Here is a 7,851-nt window from a genome sequence, read left to right on the forward strand (position 1 = left end):
GAGAGAGAGAGAGAGAGAGAGTGAGAGAGAGAGAGAGAGAGAGAATATGAGAGAGAGAGAGAGAGAGAATATGAGAGAGACTATGAGAGAGAGAATGAGAGGGAGATACTGAGATCTGCTAGTAAGAACAGACTTGCAGACTCTGAAGAGCTAGCTCCTTTTGGATGTAGGTAGACTAGGTGGCATAGGAATTGCCCAGGGCTGAAACCAGCTCCTTCCATCTCTGCCTATCTGCAAAGGTTGGTGTGCAAAAGCATTGGCTCCTGGGAAGGCAGAACATGAAGTGCAGGTGCACGTATGGAGAAACCTGGAGGAAGCTTGGCTTTCCTGGCTCTTCCTCCAGGCTGTCTGTCAGAGGCTCTGGAACCTTGAGTAAGGGAGTGAGTTTAAAACCTGGCCCTTTTTCATTTTCGTTTTTTTTTTTATTTTTTTTTTATTTTTTATTTATTTATTTTTTTTTTTTGAGACAAGTTCGCTGGCCTTGGCTTGCTTGGTGCTTGCTCTGTAGCCCTTAGTGCCCTAGACATCACTGTAGTCCTGCCTTTCCCTCCTTCATCCTGAGATGATAACTCAAGGCAGGGTGGCTGGAAAACCTACTCTTTTTAATGTGTCAGTCTTTAAGCACACTGTATATGAGGGGGAAAGTTGTGAATGTCTTTGATAATGTCTAAGTAACGTCCGGAACATCATGCATGAACATGTTCTATCTGAGGGAAACCATGCCACATCGAGGATTTGTCTGTCCTAGGAGGACAGCTTGGCTCTTCTTGGTAGGCAGGATTTTAAAAGCAAGAGAATTTAGGGATGAGTGCTGTAGGCTTGAAGAAAATCATGGGTCACATTGGCCTGCAATGTACTGAGGTCTGCACATGTGCACGGTGGGCTTCTTGGAGGAGGAGGCACCTCCTGAAACACTGTTGTCCATAGTAGCTTCCTAAATAAAAAGGGGTTTATGAGTACTTGAGGTAAGTAAGTTTTCAAAGGCTTAGGTAATTAGTGACAGCCACTGAGGTGCAGTAGACTTGATGTTTTAGGAGAAACTCTTTTGTTTAAAAAAGCTGTCACTACAGTTAACATTGGACCCTTTTTTGTTATTTAAAGATTTTTTGTTTTTTGTTTTTTGTTTTTTTGGTTTTTTTTCCTAGTTAGTTGGTCAGTAGGTTTGAGAAATTCGCTAGGTTAACATTTCTCTAAAGTTTCCACAGGGTTGGTGAACAGGGAGATGAACGTGCTCATGCAGGCCTGGCCTTCTGAAGATTACTCCAAAAAAGGCTCCTGACTCTCGGAGACATTCACCTGGACTGCAGGTCTGAGAGCAGACTCAGGCTGGCTCCCACCGAGCTCCTGAGAGGGAAGGGAGTGCCACAGATTCAGTTCAAGGATGCTGATGTCATTTGTACCATTGCTAAGAGAGTTCCTCTTTCAGTTACTAGTAAGTTTTCGTCGTCCCCCCCCCTCCCCCCGTAAAAAGAATATTTGTGTAGGGATTACATGATTCATAGTGCACTCCCCAGCACAGAGCCTCACAGGTCCCTTTAGCATTTGTGGCAGCTGTGATTTAGCATGATTTCTTGCATTTTGAAAACTGTTAGCACCTTATGTAGTGATCTCTTATCAGATATAACTTACAGGTATTTTCTCCCATTCTGTGGGTTGCCTTTTTACTCTTTTGGTCGTCTTTCAAAGCTGAATTTTTATGAGAAACTTCATGTCTTAATTTTCTTCTTACTGTCTTGTCAGAGGTCATTGCCAAATCCCACACAGTGAATCCATGACATTTTTTTAGTTTGGGGTTTTGCATATGCATCTTTGACATACTTTAAGGGTTTGCATGTAAAGTTCCAATTTTAGGGTTTTGCATATACACCTTTTGACATACTTAAATTAAGGTTTTGTATGTAGAGTTCCTGTGTGATTGTGTGGCATGCAGAGTCATTTGCCCCATCGGCACTTGCACTGGTTGAGTGAGACTATCAGGGAATGATCTCTTCAGTCTTGGTGAGCTCCTTGACCTTATCTCTGAGGGTCTGCTTGGTTCTGGGTGCTCTCCGGCTGGTTTTTATATCTTTCTATATGCTATGACCACACTGCTTTGATTACTGTAGCTTTTTAATATAGTCTGATACTAGTAGGTGTGGTGCTTCCCATCACACTTGTTAGGTCAGAGTTTTCTAGATCATTTTGGCTATTTGGTTTACTGAAACTCCATTGTAGGATTTATTGTTTTTCGTAAGGGGTGGGGGTAGAAAATGTCCCGGAGTTTAGAGGAGTTTGATAAGGATTGGGTTATAGCTGTAGACTGCTTTAGGCAGTATAACATAACAGTTACATCCATTCTGTGCACACTGTTTTCAGTGTTCTTTCCTAATGCTCACTGTATAGGGGATTGCAGCTCAATTTTGCACCCAGCCAAGTATCCGAATTCATGTGTGAGTTCAGTTTTATTTTTGTGGCCTCTTTTGGACTTTGCCTGTAGTAACTGTAGATTGAGACGAACTTAGGTTTTCTTTCCCAGCTTGAATGCCTGTTTCTTTTTCTCACCTGAATGCTCTGGTTAGAGCTTCCGATACTGTAGTGGGTAGAAGTAAGGCTGTGGTCACATCCGCACTGTTTCTGGTCTCTGAGGAAATGCTTTGTCATCTCTGAGCGTCATTGTGGGTTTTTATGATTCGATTAAGTTGGGTGCTTTTCTTCTATTGCTAGTTTTTTCTTGTTTTCATTGTGAGGAGTATTGAGTTTTGTCAATTGCTTTTCCCTTTACATTAGTTGAACTGTTCATGGGGAGGGGGGAGGTGTTTCATTGGTTCTTGTTGATGTGGCATATTGCAGATTGATTTGCATGTAGTAAATCACTGTACATTCCAGGAACCATTTCTACTTGGGCTCCTGTCTATAATCCTGTAACTATACTGCTCAGTTCAGTTTACTAGTATTTTCTTGAGGCTTCTTGTTATTTGTGCCCATTAGAGCTCCTGCCTGTAGGTTTCTTAGAGTGTTGCTTAGAGCTGGCCTCCACAGGCTATGGCCCCGTTAGGATATGTGCAGAGCTGACCCATTCTCTCCAGGCTTTTGAACGCTTTAGGGTTGTCTTTTAAATGTTCATCTGGAAAACGAGTTAGTTCAAAACCTTTCTTTGTCAGGAGATTTTTTTCGTTTGTTTGTTTCTGGTTTCTGCTTTTTACTAGTTACAGGCTCATTAAGCTTATATTTCTTCATGATATAGTTTTGGTACATTTTATGGTTTTAGAAATTTGTCTAATGTGAGTTATCCTACTTGCTAGCTTCTTAACAGCCTTTGTTTCTGTGAACTCAGTGGTAAACCGTCCCCACTCTGCTAGGGATTTTAGTAATGTGAACCTTCCTCACTTTGTCTTGCTATATGATCTTAGTAACTGTGAACCTTCCACACTGGTGAGTTCTGCTCCCCCCTCCTCCCCAGAATAAACTTTTGGTCTCTGCTTTTTCTCATTGTTTTGCCTTCTCTCTGTTCTGTTTATTTCTGCTTCTGCCATTTCTCTCTCTCTTCCTAGCTTCTGTTTAGTTTCTTGTCTTTCTGGTTCTATAATTTGTATTAACTCAGTAATTTGGCGTTCCCTTTATATCGAGTACTGTACATTTCTCCTCAGCCCTGTCTCTGCTGTAATATCGTGTGTTTTGAAATGTTGTATTTTATTCTCTTGTTTCAGTTGGCTGTTTACTAATGTATTGCTCAATATTGATGATGATTTTATGATTTTTCTGGTTTTATTCTTGTAACTGACTTCTAACTTCTTTCTGTTGTGGTTGGGGAAGATATTTTGCATCATCTCTAGCTTTTACAGTTTATTGCGATCTACTTCCTGGTCTGGCTCTGGTTTATCCTGGACAGTGTTAGAGAAGAATGGCCACAGTTGGCCTGCTAGTGTTCTGTGTGTAGTGGGTGTGGCTGCTTGCGTGTGCTTCCTTTTGTTCTGTCCAGTTCTGTTTAGTATTGAAAGTGGAGTGCTAAAGTCCAAGAGCTAGCCCTTGTTTTCAGGATTTTAAAATACTTTGGTGATCTACCATTAGATACACAAAGCTTGCTGTACTTTTAAAAGTTTCCCTGTATGTGCAACTGCACTTGAATGTCTTCTTAGTCTTTCCCCCTCCCCTTGTAGTCCTGGCTCTCAATCCAAGAACTTTGGGAGCGTTAGGCAAACATTTTGTCTCTGAGTTACACATCTCTAAGCACTAACTTTTAAATGTCCAGTTCTTTAATATCTGCCTGTCATATGAAGGAACAAGGAAAATCAAAGCAAATGTGTACAGGCCTTTTAAAGTCTTCCAGTCTCTTCAGCTGTGAGAAGAAAGGCTGAGCCGGGCCTGGTGGCGCAGGCCTTTAATCCCAGCACTCGGGAAGCAGAGGCAGGTGGATCTCTGAGTTCGAGGCCAGCCTGGTCTACCAAGTGAGTTCCAGGACAGCCAGGGCTATACAGAGAAACCCTGTCTCGAAAAAGAGAAGAAAGGCTGAGATTATGGTGAAAGGCACCACAGCAGTAGCCTGTGGCTGTGCCTCTGTGATGGGTGCACGTGCCAACACAGACACCCTTCTGTGAAAGCCCCCACTCTGCCACCATCACTAGCCTAAGACTTCCTTTACACTTTCAGAGCCTCAACTCAGGCCAGACCAGGATTGGTGACTTTAAAGCTGAAAAGAATTTCGGGATTGGCCAGTTCAGTGAAATCAAGTTGGAGATTGTATCAAGGATATTTTAATATAGGTTTAAGCAAGGTTTTAATATAGGTTTTTTACAAGAGAGAGAGGCTTTTAGAAGTCGCACATAGCCTTAGTTGAAGAATGTTGGGCGGGACTGAGACCTACCCAAGTATATCTATGGGCTTCTCTAGAGGAGAGTATGCAGTTAACTATCTGTCTCATTAGCTCTGAATTTCTGTTGACTCGAAGGTTACATCTCAAAAGGTTGCTAAGATAATGTGTTTCCTTCTTTCTCCCTTTTGATAAGGGTTTTGTGTGTGCATACGTGCACTTTTGCATGGGTGCACATACCGGCTCTCTGGAGATACTTTGGGTAAATTATAATCTGATAAAGCTAAGCCAGAAGCCATGCAGGCTGACTAAAGGGCTGTAAGATTCCTACATAACTGTGGTTTTATGGCTGGGAAGAGAGAGTGGCCCTAAGCTGTTTGGTAACTGTTCTGGAATTTTTGTTTTACTGTTGGTTACAGCTTGGACTGGATCTCACAATGAGGGAATTTTTTTTTTTTTAATATTTATTTATTTATTATATGTAAGTACACTGTAGCTGTCTTCAGACACTCCAGAAGAGGGAATCAGATTTCATTACAGATGGTTGTGAGCTACCATGTGGTTGCTGGGATTTGAACTCAGGACCTTTGGAAGAGCAGTCGGAGCTCTTAACCGCTGAGCCATCTCACCAGCCCCCCACAATGAAGGAATCTTATTCATGACCGCCAAATATTCCTCTTGGTCTTCCTGCCCCCATGATGTTTGGCCTAGCTAGGAACAAAGGTGCACTGCCTGGACAGCCTGGCCGAGGTCATGAGAAGGTGCCGTAGTGGCATGAAGTTATACTGACCAAAACAAACCACAGTGTACTGCCTGAGCCTTCTCCTGGCAGGTGACACCAGCGCTCCAGATGTGTCACACAGAATCTGTTAGTGTGGTTGTTCCCTGGGTAGGAATAGACCCTCCTCTGTGCTTCCTCCTCTTCATCTTTCAGAAGTCTGGGATTGTTTTCAGTTTACATAGACACGTTATCTTTATGTCATCATCTCTTTAATCTTGAAATAGTTTACCCTGCAAAGTTCCTAGGAGATACTAAGAGAAGTTTAAATAGACACAGTCCACGTGTCTGTGGGGATAAGTCCTGGCTTACACGCACCTCTCAGTCCACGTGTCTGTGGGGATAAGTCCTGGCTTACATGCACCTCTCAGCCCACATGTCTGTGGGTATAAGTCCTGCTTACACGTACCTCTCAGTCCAGCTGGTCTATTTGTTCTCCAGATGCCAATATGTTGACTGGGCTTTTTAATTTTCATTTATAATTAAAAGCAATGGGTTCCTATACTTCAAAAGCCCAATATAATTCAGATTATATCTAATATCTGTATATTTTTCTTTCATTGATGTTTTGGAGATCTGCTCATATTAATATGAATCTAGTTCAACCAGCATTTGTCTTTGGCTTTCCTTTAGCATTAATTCTGTTGCATCATGCTTTGCTATGGATGTGACTTTGGAGGAACCGGAGGGTGCTACAGAGCATGCTCACTACTCCCACCATTGCCTGCCTGGGAGGCTGGCCTGGGCACAGGCTGGTAGTGTTTCCTAGTGCGTCTGAGCTCCGGAAGACTCTTCTTGGACAGACTGATCTGTTCTAAGGCCTGAGGAATGTGCTGTGCACCCAGTGTCTGCCTCATTATCCGTACCACAGGCAGGACCACACAGGATTAAATGAGAGCTAAGTTTCCCTTAAAGGACTCTTGGTCTTAGAGTAAAGCATTATATGAAATCTCTTTCTTTTGAATGATTGTTTATTTTGAATGATTGTCACGACTGGAAAGATTTATTTTTACTTTATAATTGCTTAAGAGAATAAACATGCAATACATGATGAGTTATGTTCAAAACCTCTGATGTTTTGAGATGGTCAGTTTTCCTTTGTCACTTTCGGTTCCACGATTGTTATCCCATCTGTTTCCAAGTTCCTCAAACCCTCTAGTTGGAGCTCTTAGCAAAGCTCTGAGCTGCACTTCATTCAGATGTCACATGGGACCCAGGAGCCTGCAGCCCTGCAAGGCAATGAGAACCTTAGGTATACAGAGCCATGTCTCAGGGATGGGAGGCTGTGAGGTGGTCAGGGCCAGAGGAACTGTCTAGTGCAAACAGCCTTAGAATAGTCAGAGCAGCACATGCTGTGCAATGTGGAAAACAAAACAAAGATAGCAAGTGCGGGCAGACATTCGGGAGGGAGCCCACAGAAGATGCGGCACTGCTCACAGTGGTTTCCCCACGCTGGCCCTGGGTGTGCATAATCCTTTCTGTAGCTAATTTTGAAGTGGTGTCACAGGTCTTCTCTTCACCTGTAGTTACTGGTGAGGTACCTCTCTTTCCTCTGAACATACTCATTTCCTTAAGAATGCATTTGTTAAGTTTCACCTTTGCAGGTAGATATTGTTTTGGGTCTTGATTAGCTGAATTATGTCATTCACTGTGAAAATCTTGTCTTAGTTACTATTCCTTTGCAGTGAAGAGACCATGACCAAGGCAATTCTTTGAAGAGAAAGCATTAATCACATCAGTGTAATACTTGATGAGTGTCACATTCAGAAGCTCCGATGCTTGAAATGGTCAGTTTTCATTTGCCACTCTTGGTTCAGAATTGCTGTCCCGGCTTGCTTACAACTTCAGAGGCTTATTGGTCCATTACCATTAAGGCATGGGATGTGGCAGCAGGTATGGCAGGCATGGTGCTGGAGAAGTAATTGAGAGCTACATCCTGATCTGAAGGTAGGGAGATGGGGGAGGTGTGTGTGTGTGTGTGTGTGTGTGTGTGTGTGTGTGTTCAAAAAGCATGGGCTTTTTGAAACTTGAAAGCCTGACTCCAATGAGCACTTCTGTTAACAAGGCACACCTACTCCAACAAAGCACACCTTCTAATCCTTCTCAAAAGAGAGCCACTTTCTGATGACTAAGCATTCAAATATATGAGCCTATGGAAGCATTCTCACACAAACCACAACATGAACCTTTCCCTATATTCATCCTGTTTATATAGGATTTGTGTCATTTAAAAGAATATCATGGTGGCACACACCTTTAATCCCAGCACTCGGGAGGCAGAGGCAGG

At 42.7% G+C, this 7,851-nt stretch overlaps 1 protein-coding gene across 11 annotated transcripts in view; it reads left to right on the forward strand.

Moving 5' to 3' along the window:
- Nucleotides 1–7,851, forward strand: part of Sipa1l1 (signal induced proliferation associated 1 like 1) — a 281,885-nt gene that overhangs the window by 61,776 nt on the left and 212,258 nt on the right. For 2 of the 11 annotated variants that reach the window (XM_029540740.1, XM_029540746.1), the window contains one exon: nt 1,197–1,432. The exons of the other annotated variants lie outside the window; for them this stretch is intronic. The gene's annotated coding sequence lies outside the window, so the exon portion shown is untranslated. The remainder of the gene's footprint in view (nt 1–1,196; nt 1,433–7,851) is intronic. 11 annotated transcript variants of the gene reach the window in all.

The sequence above is a fragment of the Mus pahari genome, chromosome 7 (assembly GCF_900095145.1).
Source record: "Mus pahari chromosome 7, PAHARI_EIJ_v1.1, whole genome shotgun sequence".
Taxonomy (NCBI): Eukaryota; Metazoa; Chordata; class Mammalia; order Rodentia; family Muridae; genus Mus; species Mus pahari.